Genomic DNA, 16,100 nt, shown 5'->3' with positions numbered 1-16,100 from the left:
AGTATTTTTCACCTTTATTTCTCCTTATCCTCCTTCCCTGCTCACTCCAACACCCTTATCTTTGTAGAGTGATGCTTTAGGTAAGCACTAGGACTTTGGCATTGAGAACTGTGCAAAGGTGCTGTTCGGGGTGCTAGAGCTGCTGAAATACTCTTGAGTAGCAGATGACAGGTTTGTGTATCACTACTGCATTTCTGGTGCTCTGTATCTTTTCCTGGGTGTATATAGTGGCATTTTGCAGCAGGGACAGGTTCAGCGACCTTTTGATGGGTCATTAGCATGTGGTTTATTCTCATGTCTTACATAGTTGTGAAGCAAATGCTGCTGGCACAGTTTGCAGGTAAGACTGCACTGCAGATTAATCTGATGTGATGGGACTGCTGCAGTCTGGAGGGATGAATGTATGGCAGTCTTTAAAGCAGGATGACTTCTCAAGTCTGGCTTGCGATATGGCAAAACAAGGCGAGATATTTTTGACCGTTTAGTTTAAATAGGTGGAGTATTTTGCCTTCTCCTTGCTACAGCATTTTGTATCTATTTTTTGGAAAATAGCTTTAAAAATGTGGGTGTATCTATGGCAGAAGTAGTGCTGAATAGAAACAGTGTGAAGCAAACAGTAGTGTTTGCAAGCTGTCGGAGATGCCTCCTTATTGATCCTCTGGGTTAGCAGAATGTGACAACCTATAGCAACAGAAGTGAACAAACATCGAAGACTATAAAGGGTCTGATTAAAAATGTATTAAGTTGAACTCGGGAGCCTCAGAAGGATATTTGTGTTGTGATTTTTTTTTTTTTTTTTTTTTTCTTCTTAGCAGTGTTTCTAAATAACCTGGAGTGAATTAGGGCCCTACAGCTGGAAATTTAATTTGGGGTCATCTTTAAATGAACTCTAAAAGCATTAAACTCTGTTTGGCCATGATTTCTGCTTTGGGCCTCAGCCCAGCATGTCATCTCCAAATCAATTCCAGGGTCCCTTTCCAGCCTAAGCTACTATTGATTATTTCTCTTCCTTTTAACAAAAAGTCATCTCTATGGTGATCACATTAATATCTTCTTCAGGAAATCAGTGAAGTCCTTTTGAGACCGAAGGAAGCTGCTGCATGAGGAAGTGCTGCAGCTTGTGTTTGGCAGCAGTGCAGCAACCAGCATGTGTGTCCAGGTTCACCCGTGTCCTCCTGGCAAGGCCACATCTTGGGCTTACAAGGCTGCAACTGCTTGGAAGTCATACAAAAGGGAGCATGTACTTCGGGCATGTGCCCTTCCTGGTCTTGAATTTTGGAGACAGGCTGGTTTACTTCTTGATTCACTGTGGAAGCGGAGTACAGTTCTGGAGAAAGGGCACTGCAATTCAGTGAGTTTTGCTTCTGATGGTGCATATCAGAGGTACTGGGGTGTGTTGTCATGTCTGTAGTGACAGGCTGTGACACACACACAGGAGGTCTCATTCTAGACCTAGCTGTGGTTGTTCCTCTCTTGTATTTTGACAGAAGTCTTGTTTGACTCATTTGCAAGTGGTTTTGTCGGCAGGAATAAATGTGAGATGACAAAGAGCATTTTAATATCATGCTGAAGGTAGTAGTGTGCATAAAGTATTCGCTTTTGACAACTGCCATTTGTACGAAAAAAGTCCGTACAAAGCAACGCACAGTCACATTGTTTTGTTGGTTTTTAATCACATTTAAGCCTGTCTTACTCAAGTAATAGTTTTGTGCTTGGATCATATCTTAAGTTGTTGTTGAATAGAATTAATTTATTTCCACTGAAAACTGGGTCCTACACACGCTGTTTTGACTACATTAAGGTCATTAAACTGGTGCTACCAAGCATGCAGAGGATCTCAGTGTTTCTGCTAAAGGACTGAAATTTAACAGGCATATTGCATCATGGCATAATGGCATGTATATTATACTGCCAATAATGCTTTCTCTCCAATCAGCTCTTCTCTTTATATAAAAGAATATAAGGCAAATGATATTACTGCAGCAACTTTTCCATCAGTGTCTTGATTTAATGTTTAGGGACTATGCTGTGGTGCCATGATAAGGTTGGAAGTTTAAAGGTGTTTGTGTAGTATGAGTTTTTATAGGATTAATTAAAACTTATAAAGCAACAACTTCTTTTTCTTTTTTTTTTCCCCCCAGCCAAAAAGTGCTACTTTTTACTCTAAATTCTCATGGAAGTCCAGTGGAAAATAAGGGACTGATGTGAGTATAGTTTGAGGCATATGAAATTATAATAAATCCTTTAAAATAAAGGCCAGGTGGTAATACAAGACAGAGCAATGGTGCCCTGTATGCTACTAACCTAGTTAGTGTAGTTACCAATAATTACCACATCCTTAAATGACCATATTGTATTCAGTAGTGTCAGTAAGGTCAATTCACAGTCATAGGATGAAAGGAGACACTCCAGTAGCTCTTAATGTGCGTCAAAATGAGAAGATTGATATTGACAAGGTGACCTTAGCTCCGAAAGGGCAGTTTGTTTTGAATGCCTGTAGTTTTTCTTGCTTCTGATTGATAACCTCAATGGTATGAATATTTTCTTTCTTTCATTCTATTTTTGTTTGTCTATTATTTTTTACCCCTCACTCCCTAAAAGAGCAGCACATTTCATGCTAGCTATTTCAAGTAACACAGCAGTAGTACAAGTAAGTAAAGACTATTACGGTTTTCTGTAGAAAGTTACCGCACCCAAGTGCCCAATGTCCCCCAAGTGCCCTTTGATCGTTCTCTGAATGACCCCAGCTCTGTGTTAATGTCTGGCATGCAGTTCCGCAATTAAAATGTGTGGCCTGACATCAGTTCCGAATTTGTCTTTCCTTCAATTTTTCATGTCCACCCAATTCATTCTTTTGTCCTCTTAACCTTCTCTGTGTTAGATAACTGTTGTATTCTTCAGTGGCCATGAGTGAAAAGTTCACATGTAATTTCCTTTTCGTATCTCATATTCTTCTTTTTCTACATTTAGTTTTGTGCTGAAAAGCATTTTGGTTAATAATCTGTAAAATTTGGAATCATCCACGCTCTTCTACTCATTAACGTGTGTCCCCTGTCCCCCCCCCCCAAGTGAACTGACTGGAATTATCTGTGCTGAAAAATTTTGGAGGAGGAACTGCATAGTGGTTGTTTTTTGTCTGAAGAATACCTGGGTGCATGCAAATTTGTAAGCTTAGTTAATTAAATGTAGGCCTTGGAGACTGTTGTCTGATTATACTGGGTGATTAAGAGTTCAGGCTTACTAAGCACTGTTACTGCAAGCAGAAAGAGAAACCATTTTAAATAAAACCAGTGAATATCTCCAGGATTTGACTGTGTGACAGTATTAGCAATGGAGGGAGGTTATGATATTATGGCTTGAATAATCAGCGCAACTGAGATGTGGAGAGGAGGGAAAGTTATGAAGTATAGCAGACTTGTGAGAAAACACAGGGCTTAGTAGAGCGCTGTTTAACCTAAGTTTCCCTGGAGGTTAAGAATACTTGTACTGTGTTTATTACTGCAGAATATGGTGCCGCAACTGCAGAAAATGCTAGGCAGTGCATAAAATGAATTGTACAAAAAGAACGGCACCTTCCCCCCTCCTCTGCTCCTCACTTTCTAAGCCTGTTGGTTTGGAATAATACAGTATAAGATAAACTGTAAGGGTCAAGAAAGAGTATTTCTGTGTTTTTTTGTTCTTCCTGAATGTTTGTTTTACAAATATGATGTGGCTCTGAAGCAATTTCTGGTGCAGAAGTTGCTGCATTTATCTTAGATGAATGGATGGCAAATGGGTGCCTGTTAGGAGGAAGATCTAAAAATATGGTTGCAGGGGCAGTAACTGTGCTCAGAGATGGGAAAAATGAGGTGTCTCGGCACAACTGGAGATGGGAGAGCAGGCAGGCAGGCCTCAGGCCTCCATGTCCTTCTCCTTTCCTCTTTCTCTGGTTGAGGTCCTCTTCCCCAGACCAAATCTGTGATGATTTCTGAGCAGCAGCACTGGATGGCTGGTGTCTCTAAATATTGTAAGTGGTAAATAGTAGGCACATGTAACTCTCTTGGTTTTTTGTGTTTTGGTGTTTGGGTGGTTGGTGTGTTTGGTTTTTTTTTTTTTTGGTTTTTTTTTTTTTTTTTTTTTTTTTTTTTTTGTGGTTTTTTTTTTGTTTTTTTTTTTTTTAATATTCAGGAAATACTTTGTTTTACTATAGCTTTCACATCAGGAAGAAGGAGGTACTCTTTCAACTAACTTTTTACTGTCTTCTCTGATTTCCTGTTAGTCAAATCACTAGCATATTTGGCATGAAAAAGGGAAACAAAACTTAAGAAAAAAACCATGATACTTTGACCAACATCTAAAATAAGTTCATAAATTGTGCATTTGTAAGAAGTTTATATTGTTTTTTTTTTTTTTTTTCTTAGATATTAAGATTTATACTCCCTAGAGAGTAATAAATCTGAGGTGGAAACAGGCCAGAGTATGCTCATCTGTTGCTGCTGGAGAAATGGTGTTTGCAGAGTGATGGCTGACCTGGAGACTCACACCATCAGCCCAAACCTCTCCTTCAAGAGAAGTTTAAGGTTAATTGTAATGGCTGCATTTCCTGGTTTTAGACCAGTATACCCCTCTGGCATTTTGTTGAGGTTCAGCCCTATTCAGTGAGAGAAGGTGTAGTACTTACAAAACTGCACATCCTGACTGGCAAGAAGCACACTGTCTTGCCATGTATGTACATATACATGCCTCACTGTGACCAGGGTGTGTAACCAAAAAAGCTCCGGAGCAGGTTAAGAAGCGTGAGAGCAGAGCCACAAATGAAATCAGGTCAGGGACTTTCTAGAGTGAGCTGCCCGCTCAGTGGAGTGGAAGAGAGTTGTGTTTGCCAAATAGCTTGAGAAATAGCTCTGACTTCAATGATGGGTTTTGACTGAGTGGGCTGATGTTGCTGAGCCCAGTCATGCTATCCCTGTTTGAAGGAATATCTTTATGTATTCACTTAGGCAATACAGGTTTGCTAAAAAAATTCTTTTAACACATCTCTGTTAAAACACATTGTTTTAACCTCAACATCCTTCACTGCCTCTATTGCAGCTTTCTAATTTGGACATTGAAGCAGTTTGCTTCTATCTGTCCCAGGCTTTGGGAAGCTCTCTAGCTTTTGAGCAAAGCTCTGGGAAGGTGCCTGCTGAGCTTGCCTGTGAAGGCTGTTTTCTGCATAAGAGGCTGAAAGGCTTGACTAGTTTTGCATATTCCTTAAAAAAGGCTTGAATGCTGTTTTGCAGCTGGTTTATTACAGTTCATTATTTTGCTCGATTTTCATGTGAACTCTTTTAAATAGTCTCCATCTTCCTAAATTATTTCCATTACAAGTATTCATTACAAATAAATGTCATGCAGCTAAAGTTCATTCCTTTTTACAGAACACATTATTAGGCATTGTCTCTGATAGTCACGCTGGTGATAACTCATAATTTCTGTTAAAGGTTCTTACCCTTAGCAGTATTTCATTAATGAGAACAACTGAAGATGTTAGGTCTCCTGTCCTGTTAGGAAGTATCCTGTTGGAACCACAGGAAAAAGGGCCACAAGAGGCAAAGCGTCTGTTTTTCAGAGCAGTGATTAAGTAATTGTTACAGTCCTACTGTAATCCCAGGCTGCTTTCTTAAACTGTGATTTGAGAGCAGAGGAGGGCTATGAGAAGGCAAGTCAGAACTGAAGTCAGTTAAGTCACTTTCTCCCTTCTGTGTTCAGAAAAGGGGAAATTATGCTGATGTATTTCAGTTTTTCAACTTTGTCTTGAATTGGTAGCTGAAGTCCTGAATGCCTACTGTCCTGCAAGTGAGAGCAGTAGGTTGGCTGGTTACTGGAGTAGTGTTTTGTTTGTTACTCAACCCAACCTCTAATTTACTGTCAGGATATGGGTCCTTGTTGCTGTCAACAGGTTGAATTTTAGAAGTCAATAACAAATGCTGGTTTAAGCTATTTCCTCTTGAGTTGAACAAGCTGCTCTTTGCCAAGTAACATAGTAAAGAGGTGCCTTATTGAAAGGATCGGACATCAGCTTAAACAGGTTACTTTTTTCCCCAGATGCTGCTGTTACATGACATTCCCCTGTCTGGTGCTGAGGGGGTGTCTCGCAGTTGCTGCCCATCCTGCAGCAGGGGCTACTGGCAGCCCAGGGTGCCTGGAGACTCCTTGAACTCTGCTGCATGTGAGGCAGTTCCACGAGAGCTTACCTTCTGCTCTGCAGTCCACAGCATGTGTGCAGCTCTTTCTGTGAGACGAAAGTGTTCTGTGATCTGCTGGGCACTGAGAAATAGATCTAGAAATGCTCTTTGCAGAGGGTATATATACTAATAATTTATATTTGGGCTAATACTGGGTTTTCTTAAGCAGGTATGTGAACCAAGTGTTTTTATTCTGTGATGTACAACTTTACACGTTGATCTTGTTGCTGCTCCTGGTTTTGCTTACTTGTAAAGCATGAAACCAGAGCATCTCCCTGCTGAAGTGTGTCCCTGGTCAGCTGAATTGAAGTGCAAATGTGGTAATCTTTTCATTCTGTGCTCTGGGTAGGAAACTTGTGGTACAGAAGAACATGTGGTAGGTGTGAAGAATGGCCAAAGGCAGGAAGAGCAGCTGAGCAAGACTTATGCAAGCCCTCAGTGTGGGGCACTCATGGCTGTGTCTGGCTTCCACCTTGTGACATTTCCTCTTACTAGCTTCCATCTCTGTACTAGGGTGCTATGTTTTTTACTGATTATGGGGCATAATTCGTATTTATCATGTTACTGGTGAAGTGGCAGAGGTTGACTTAATTCTTGCAAATACTACTGAAGTAAAATAGGACTGGAGAATTTATGTTGTCAGAAACACGCTGGTGCTTACACTGAAGATAGTAGAAAGCACACATGGCCCTTAATTTGTTTCTTTCCTTATTGAGACAGGTTTGTCAGGAAAGCAGAGACTGATTTCTTTCAACCAAGTTCATGCAAACATAGGCAGAAATGGCAGGAAAAGCATAAAACACTAGGAACTCATTCCCACAAAAAATAATTAAAATATTTCAGTCTCTAGAAACTCTATTGTATTTTTATTTCTGCAATCAAATAGCAAGTGTGTCTTCTAAATGTGTTCTTTGTTCTCACTGTTTTTCAGTTGTTTAGCATGGAGCATAGTTGTATGTTGGTGATGAATGTTATAAAAGGGATGGAAGAAAGATGTGCTTTATACTGTCAACTAAATATGAGATTCCTACAAATTCTTATTTTGAATACATGATAGACGTTATTGTTCCTGAATGGTAAAAAAAAAAAAAGGGTTGTAATTTAGTTGAGCAATCTGGTTTTACTGAGCTGGAGCTGAAAAGCCCTTTACAAAGGTACTCTTCACATGCTGCTGGATTTAAACAAATGCTTTGTAGGTGCTGAAGCTGATGATGGGTTTCTAGAGAAAAGGGCTTCAGATCACAATTTTTTGCCTTTGATCTTAGGGTGCGCAGAGCTAATCTGTACTGTGTGTGCGTGCTGTCACAGTGCTGAGACACCCTGCTTTGAGTTGTGCCTGCCATGTCATCACTGTCTCAGGCCACTCCTGTCCACTGAGAATGTGCTATATGCCTCTGTTACCCCACAACAGGACATTTTGCCTTTTTGTCCATAGCGAAGTTATAGCTGAAGAATGCTGTGTGGGTTTTTTGGTTTGTCATTTTATTTTCACTATAGTGAACTGGACACCACAGATGTGGTAAGCACAGGATAATTCAGCCACATGTCAGGCACAACACGGGATGCTGGCATCAGGTAATTTTGATGAAGAATTTATGCTGCAACAGACTTTATGATTATTGAGTTCTTAACCCCATAAATATACGTAGAAGGAGGAGGAAGATAGCAGAGATATCTAGCCTGCCAACTTGCAAACTCATTGGAAAGAAAAGCTTCTAGTCGGTTGAATTCTCCATGACAGAAATTATTGCAGATATCCTGCAGTTCTTACTCTGATTCTGGTTCCATGATGCAGCACAGGAAGAACCTGGTCATTGATTTCTCCTGATTTCCACCCCCAACCCCTCACACATCTCCCTTTGCAGCAAGTGAAGCTAATGCTTGGGGACAGCTTTCTGAAAAATATTAGATACAGTAATTTTTGAATTGTAACTATAGGTAGATACTAAAACTTTTAGTGATTGTCTAAAGTTCACAGGTGGATATTTTCCTCCCATTTTCAAAAGACACCTGAGATTTCCTTTTTGAGTTTATGTTTCAAAACTGATAAAACTCAGAGGGTTTTTTCTTGCTGTAGTATTAATTTAATTTATGATGAAAGCTAAGGTGTCAAATATTGACCTGACCTAGAGAAAATATTGACATTAGAACTATAAACTTTACTGGTTAATGTGCAGGATGAGAACAGAAATCTCTCACCTAAGGTGCACTGAGAGCTTACAGGCAGCTTGAGGCTAATGCAAAGAGACGAGTTGTCTGGGTTAATACCTGGCTGGGGAAAGACTGCAAAACCAGAAGGGAAGAGGATGCAGAAATTTTTCTGAGTTTTATTAGGCTTTAGGGATTTAATCTCTCTTTTATAACGTATAACAAAGGGATTGATAGTCTGATAGTAAAAGAGTATTTTAGAGGATTAATTAACCTCTCCCCTTCAAAATTTGAAGCAATCCATGTTGCTTTCGGAAGGCAAGATATGATCTGTTGCATGTACAATTTGCTGTACTTCACTAGTTTCTTTAAATATGCTTGGCGTTGTGTCTAGGAAAGTCCTAGACAATTTTGTGACTTATTGGGCTTGTGTTAAAATGCTTGATGACTTCTAGGTTCTTTTAAAATTTTAAATTTAATTTTTAAAAAGACACTTTAAGGTTCTTCTGCAGTTCTGACCATTGGATATTTTGTGTTGCTTTGATCTTAACAGGATTGCAGAGAGGCATCTCAGGTCCTTTGAAAAAACTGAGTAGAAGATGATGGTAGTTGCTACTGTCATTGTTCTTTGTAAAGGATTTAACAAAGCAAGCAACCTCAGGCATCAGCCATGAGATCACTGAGAATGCCTCATGGTGAAGAAGTCTTTGGAGTCCAATGAAAGGGGAAATGCCTGGAAATAAGATGATCTGGATGCTATTCCTTGCTTGGTCAGTATGACAGGGCAATCCTGCTTCTTGGATTTCTTTCTCACTCGCTGCCTGCTTGTTTGCTTTCTGCTCCTTGCTGTGCACACATGTTGCACTCAGTGAACCAGGTCCTGAGTGTTGTCTTCTCTTTCTATTATCTTACAGAGGGGTTGAGACATGTTCTGTCTTGTTTGCTTTTTTACCCATTTTATGAAAGCAACATAAAATGGGTAACAGTGTTATGTGAGTATTGCATTACGAAAACTTTTGGCCACCAATTACTTCTAATGCAGTAATTATTAAGTAAACCTGGTCTGCCTGAGGTTATGAAACCAGAAATGGAGCACATTTGTCCTGACTCCTGATCCAGTGACACAGCTGTTAATTCACTCAATTTCTACTTGAGTTCATTAAAAATCTTTTCCTACAGCTCTGCCTCCCTCAGCAGCCAAAAATTCTTCTTTTAATAGAAGAAAGGATCTTCCTTTGGGACTGTAATTCTCCCCCAGTAAAAGAACTTACTCAGCTGAGACTATGTGCTACCTTTTGAAGTACTGTTAGCTCTTTCTGACCTGAGAAATGAGAGGGGAACTGAACTCTTATATCTAAGCTTGGAAAGCATGCCTAATACAGTGTGCTAGACATTTTTCATGTCTTAATGCTGCAGATAATGTGCTTTAAAAGTTCTTGGAGATGAGAACTTGATTTATCATAACAAGGGAGCCATTCCTCTCCTAAGTGAACCAAACTCTTAAATGGAACTACAGAATGGGAAAATGAGTCAGGTGTGGTTGAGGGTGGGGGTGCTGGTGGTGTTTTTTTTGTGTTGGTGTTGTATTTTTTCCATTTAATAGATTTTGAAGTCAGCAGAGACCATTGTAATCGAATCTGTTGCAGCAGTCGGTGATAAAGAATCTCATACTGTGATTTCTTCATTGAGCCTATAATGTGTGGTTGAGTGTACTTTTTGGGTACATATCCATTCTTAATCTATTTAAGTTAGACCCATATGAGGACTAACCTTTTCACTTGCCTAGTTTTAATGCTAATGACTAAGAAATGGAGATGTACATACCTTCAGAAGAGAGCAGACATACTTCACTACAACCAGGATGCTCAGAATGTGAGCTAACATGCCATTTGGTAACAAACTGGATTATACATACATCTCACTTCAGAACTATTTGAGTTTTATGATATTAATTTACTTCTATGCTTGCAATGGTTCAAAAGTCATTTTGGGGGAGGGTTGGGACTACTAAGGAGTTGTTTCAGTGCGCATTGTTAGTCGCAAGAGATGAATCCTGTATGCTTCTTGATGAAGCCCTACATGTTTTAAAAATAGTGGTTTCAGACCTCTTCCTAGTGTAACATAATAGCTATGCAACTCCAGAAGAGACTCTGTTAGTATTCTTAATTATACAGAACAAAACTTAAAATGGAAATTGGTGTTGAATATATTCAGCCTGTCTCTGGTTCATCTTAAGCCACTTTGGAAACATGGCTTAGGCTTTGTATTCTGTAGCCTTCTCCAAACCTTTAATTTCAGCAGTGAAAAATGGCCAATCTTATGTGGATGCTTTCTTTGCTCCTTGGGGTCAAATAGTTTTGTTGTGGTGTTTTGGGGTGGTGGGTGTTTTTTTTTTTGGTGGTTCTTTTTTTTTTTTTTTTTTTTTTGGTTTATTCGGGTGTGTGTCCCCCCCCCCCCCCCCCCCCCCCCTTGTGAAGGGTTTTGTTTGGTTTTTAAGGCATTTAAATGTTTTGGCTTTTATGAGTTATCAGTGCAATGCTTTGAAAAGCTGCTGCAGAAACTTAGTGTTATGAGCTAAAACTAAAGTAATAACTGGGGCTTTCTGCTGTCAGGTTTAAGTCAATATTGCAGTAGGGCATATACAAAATGTCACAAGTGCTTGTAGTTGAAAGTGGCCAACAAGTGGGAGAAAGGAAAGGGGAAAGAAGAGTAAATCCCCTCATTCTTGCAGATGTTTGAACTATGGAGACAATAGTACTTTAACAGACTGCTCTTCCCCTCTGTTCCAGGAGCAATGCCAATGCTCACAGGAACAGGAAACTTGGCAGTCACAGATGTCTCTCTTCATTAGTGTGCAGTGTCTCTTAAACTTTGTCTCATCTACCTCAGAGAGCAGCAGAATGAGGGACTTTCTCAGAATTGAGGGACTCTGGGTAACCTAGAAATTGGATTGTTAGAGAAATGTGTATTTGTGCGCTTGCTGCTGCTTCTCTTCCTTAAGGCGTCCCTATTATATGATCTAAAATGTCAGTGTTTAGTGATGTAAAAGACCAACTAAAGGTAATGATCAAAAGCTTAAAACCTGTCTTATCTAGGTGCCTTTAACTTGGACACTGAAATGCATTGAAAAGATATACAGATAGCCAGTCATACTCATGTCTTTTATCTCTTGTTTTCCCCCTTTTCTGCTGTGTGCCCTTGCTAGTGGCAAGTTTGTGTGTGGTTTTTTGTTTTGTTGGGGTTTTTTAATTGTAACTTCATGTCTTATACCCAATTTTTAAGGGGGTAGCAGAGTTCACAGTGTGTGATGGGCTCTGCACAGAACATGCAGAAAACCAAGCCAAATCAGGATCAAGCAAAACTCTTATTTCCCCCGATAGTTGCTTAAACTGCCTAGACGAAGGACACAAACCCCTGTTTAACTTCAAGAATAGGATTTAAATAAAGTATGTGCTTTGTGCATATGCTGAACCGGAATCATACAAGAATGGTGCTAATTTCTGATGAGCACATGCATGTATAAGTATCTACAAAACTGTCAGTTCATTGATGATTTCAATGTAACGTGAAGATTGTATGCTGCCTTCCTGGAACAATGTAAGTCAAAGGAATCAATAAGGGGATGGATACACATGTAGGAGACTCATAATAATGTTGCACTGACTATAATTTCTGATGATGGGCAGATTTCCTGTTCTTGTGCATCCATTCTACTAACTTATTTTAGTAATGATAGTACCTAGTGAATGGGGAGTCCTGGGAAGCCCTGCCCTGGACTTCTAAACATGCATTTTTCTCTATGTATGTGTATATATACTCTATGTGTGAGAATACGGGTATATGTATCAGAACATTTTATATATATGTTTTTATTTCTACACTAACTCTATTTTTTCTATAGTAACTGCTTCATTACTCTTCCTTTAAAATTTGTCTCATAAAGCAGAATGGCATTTTTATTTTCCAAAAGAATATTCTTTTAAAAGGTCATCTTCACGTAGTCTGCCAAGATATATACTGCTGCTGTGTTTGGCTTATGTGTGATTTTTTTTTTTTTTTTTTCTGTATACGTCTATCTGTATCTACATAGATACAGATATATATTGAACAATACCTATATAATTAGTCACAGAGAGACAAATTTATATAGCAGTGTAGCACAGTATTGTTAGTGAAAAGGAGCAAGTGATCCTGCCTCCAGCTCTAATGGCTCTAATCTTCTTGTGAAAGGAACTGTCAGTCACTTTGATTCTTCCTGTCTTGTTGTGTCAGAGTTGGTAGCCTATTTAATTTCTGTCAATGAAAAAATGCAAACTATTAGCTTTTCTATACATACATATGAATTAAAAAAAGAAACAGGGTGACTTACAGGGATTCTTTTTTGGTTTTCTTATTATTCTTCCTTGCAAAATATAGAGACTCCTATCAATCTGAATTTGGAGTTGTTAAATACTGAATATCAGGAAATACAGAATACTCTAAACTCTAACATTGCTCAAAAATTACTATAGGGACAATGTAATTATTCTCATTTTATAGATAAGAAAGCTGTAGCTGAAGGACTATGAATCTTGGCTGAGTCTGGAACTAAGTGCAGGTCTTGTGTGTCCTGTTCTAATGTCTTAACAATGAACCTATGCTTATTTTAACTCATTGTTCACCTACAGGTACAATTTATTGTTGCTCAAGTAAGATTTTGTGTGTGCATGGCTTTTAACATTGTATGGTATATAGGTTGGGAGTGGTGCATCAGAAAATGTGGGTGAGGAGAGGAGAAGATAGGCATATCCGTCTATTGCAATGATATAGCATCTAGGATGATGTGCATTGTTTGGAAGAAGAATCCATTAAGAACAGCAAGCTTGAGAGCCAGGACAAATGACAGGATATGTGAAGAATTAGTTGGATGGAGCATCTGTTATTAATACTGAACAGTGCTTCTTGAAAACAAATGTGAAGCATTAGCGTGGTGGTGAGAATTAATGTTAATGCTTTTTCATGAAAAAGAGTGTCAGAGTCATGGTTTTCTTTATTTAGAAGTAATGTTTCATTTCTTGCTTTATCTGAAGTCTGAACACAAATTCAGTTCAAAGTGGAGAAGTGATGCCTGGAATGCTGGCTCTTTCTGATCCCCTAGAGGAAAGCATGCCTGGTGCGACATAGCCGATCACCTCTCGTAGGGGCAGTTGAACTACAAACTTGATCAAGGCACGCAGGCTGGCTAATGCTCATCTACTGAGTGGTAAGCAATGGAAAATTAGCAGAAACTGTGGCACATCTGAGGGCTTTATTGATCTGATTTCCCTGCAGAACTGATTTCTCCATGAAAGCAATCTACCTACTCTCAGGACCAAAGGCACATACTCTGAAGTTTAATTGAGTCTGGCAATTGTGATAACTACAGATTGTTCTCAGGAGTCTTTCTCAGGTGGCACCAAAGAATAAATGCACCATAATCTCCTGTGTGCACTCTCTCTTTCCAGTTTCCTCTCCCCTTAAGATTTAAATTTTTTTTTTTTTTTTTTTTTTTTTTTTGCGTTACTACTGCTTTTCTGTAGCAGACTGGGATTTGAAGGATTTAGAATACTTTTCTTCAAAATCTGCAATAACAATCCATTCCTCTTTTTTGTTAGGACTTACTTGACAGTTGACAGTGACAGCTGTGAAAGTTGCTGTTTATAACACTAAAGGTTGAGTACATTTTATACTGAGGTCTGTGTAGTTTTCCCTCTGCTACAAACACAAGTTTATCAGCACAGATCATGCACAGAAAGGTTCAAGCTCAGCTATTCACTGCAGAGATGCTAGTTGTTACAGCCTGTATGCAGATGATGCTTTATGCAACTTTATAGCAGCAGCTTTCATGGAAGGATCATAGACCACAATGATTAAGCATATTTTATAAGTATACTTGAGTATGTGTATTATTTATAAATATAAACTCTATGTATTGAATACATTGCAGTACCTCTAGCATTTATATCTGTTTTGACGTACAGTGAGGGAGAAGGCTACATCTCAGCAGGAACACTACGGACTGGCTTCCATTTCTTATTGTGTCAAGAAGCTTTTGTGCCTTCCTTCCTTTCTTCCTCAGCTCTGTTTAGACTGTAAACTGACACTAAGGAGGAAAGCTACCTTTCCCTGCACCAATACAGAGGAAGAAGAGGCAGGAATTTATCTGGCTTACAATATAAGATGTCTTTGCTAAAAAGACAACTAATGGAAAAGCACCTTCCTGCTTGACTTTATGCCTTGCATTACTGAAATGCATTTGTAGAGCATACATTTTGCTCAAGTTTCCGGCTGTCCATATGTGAAGTGAGCAGCAGTTCTAACTTGTTAACTTGCAAGTGGAAAAATAACCTCTCTGTTTCTGATTAGATGGCAGGTAAATGGGAAAGATGGGTTGTTGATGTGTGACAGGGAAGACCAAGCAGCACATCATAGCTGCTCGTAGGCAGGCAGTTTTATATACAGAGCTACTGACTAGATTGCCTGGGTTTAGGCATATTGCTTCTGATTCTTGCAACATGGTAAGTTCTTAGTTGCATTGAAGTCCCTGGCTACATGAACCTAAGTGACTTTGAGATTTTTCTGAAAATTCAAGCAAATAAGTTTAAGCCATAAATAATAACTACATACACAGCCTCAAACTTCTTATCTGAATACGGAAAATGCTAGCCTAAAGGACTAAATTTAAAGGATTGTTAGCAACTTCTGAGGTTCTATCTATCAAATGCTTAATTCCAACTAGTATCTGGCAATTATTCTGTTATTTGGAATTCCAGTGGACCAATTATTTTGCAAAAATCTCTCACCATTTATATTTTCATTTCCAGACAGATAAATGATGGAAGAACTTTGGGCTTTGTACATTTGAATCTGTTAGTTTGTGTGGCTACATGTTGTGTGGAAACATGCTTACCTGTGCTGTCAGATTTTCTACTGATAACTTATTTCAGTCTATGTAACATGCCACTAAGTGGCCAGAGTACAGGGATGCACAGCATTTCCAAATAAACTGATGCTGAAATGGCATGAGCTGCAGATTCTTCTCTTCCATTAATTATTTGGCTTTAATACCACCACGTTAGAAAGTACTTTCCCCCCTCCCCCTGAAAGTTTCTGAGCTTCAGTCATAAAAAATTATAATACTGGAATAAGTCCAATTTTATTTTTTTTTTCTTCCTGAAAGGCACAGCATCCTCGTCCATGAGACAATCTGTAGTAATTTCTGACAGGAAATTGAATAGCTTTGGGGTAATCTCAGACAGCACCCGCCTAGCTGCTGCTGCTGGGTTTTCTGGTGTGGCGTGCGCCAGCAGGGGCCACCATCCTCCTCTGCAAGAAGAACAGTTTAGGAGAGTAGCTGTGATGGGAAAAGCACTTGATTCCTCGGGTTTTCTAAGTGCATTTCGGAGGAGGACAGTTCCCCGGGGGGCTGGGCTTTCCTCTCTAGGCTATGGAGGGTGAAGGACTGAGTGGCAGGAATGGATTTCTTACAGATTTTCATAGTGGCTGGCTGTCTTGTAGCAGGGTGTGCTGCTCAGATTACCCTGGTGCTGGAGGTCCAGAGTTAGGCTTTTCATGAGCCTCACCCAGAAGTTCATAAATGGGTTTTTGAGAATTGATTCCAAGAAAACAACCCCCTCTTCTCTTATTTGGTGTACATGTGTGCTAAACCTCCGCCCAAAACTGTGCGTGAGTTTTAGGGGTTTTGATTGGGAATAGACTTTTATCTTC

The sequence above is a fragment of the Psittacula echo genome (assembly GCF_963264785.1).
Source record: "Psittacula echo genome assembly, chromosome: 6".
In the NCBI taxonomy this organism is placed as follows: Eukaryota; Metazoa; Chordata; class Aves; order Psittaciformes; family Psittacidae; genus Psittacula; species Psittacula echo.
The sequence above is the reverse complement of the archived record's forward strand: the minus strand, read 5'-3'. Positions refer to the sequence as shown.